This window comes from Amblyraja radiata, chromosome 1 (genome assembly GCF_010909765.2).
Source record: "Amblyraja radiata isolate CabotCenter1 chromosome 1, sAmbRad1.1.pri, whole genome shotgun sequence".
Lineage (NCBI taxonomy): Eukaryota > Metazoa > Chordata > Chondrichthyes > Rajiformes > Rajidae > Amblyraja > Amblyraja radiata.
This window is the reverse complement of record NC_045956.1, coordinates 168,404,986-168,405,775: the sequence shown is the minus strand read 5'-3', so window position 1 is coordinate 168,405,775 and position 790 is coordinate 168,404,986.

The following is a 790-nucleotide window of genomic DNA, read 5'->3' as shown; positions in this document are numbered from 1 at the left end:
TTGACTTGCCCTCCACAGCCGTCTGTGGCAATGAATTCCACAGATTCACCACCATCTGACTAAAAAAATTCCTCCTCATCTCCTTACTAAAGGAACGTCCTTTAATTCTGAGGCTATGATCTCTAGTCCAAGATTCTCCCACTAGAGAAAACATCCTCTCCACATCCACTCTATCCAATAATTGGTCCATTATTGGAAGGATGAGGAGGCTATGAAGTGGTTGTCGATAAGGGTCACGGGGATGTTGCCTGAAATGGTCCTGGGTCTAAACATGGGTTCGACAACCTTGGCTGGTTTCTCTGGAGTGTTGGAAGCTGAAGGGAGACCTGATACAACTACAAGCACTCAGCATTTTACCAGTGGGGTTACGTTATTGAAAAGCAGCGCAGAATTCAAAAATATGTAAATTAAACATATATACGACAACGCTGTCAGATGTAAATGTGAGCGCAGCATTCCAAAAATACAAGCATGGAAATCAGGTATGAAAAGAACGAGCACGTTATTCCAAAAACGTATAAATCAAACACGTGTACAATGCGAGGTGCCTGTATATAAAATTGTGAGAGCTTAAATTCTGGGTTTTACAGCTTGAATATAGAACAGACTGCGGATATACTACAGGGCTTAGCTTTAAGATGACCGGGAGAAAGCTTAATGGAGAAGTAATGGGTACATTTTTTACACAAAAACTGGTATGTGCCAGGGAAAGAGGTGGGCGTAGACACAAATAATGGCGTTTAGATAGGCACGTGTCCCTCTCCATCTCCCTCTCACCTCAAAGCTATGC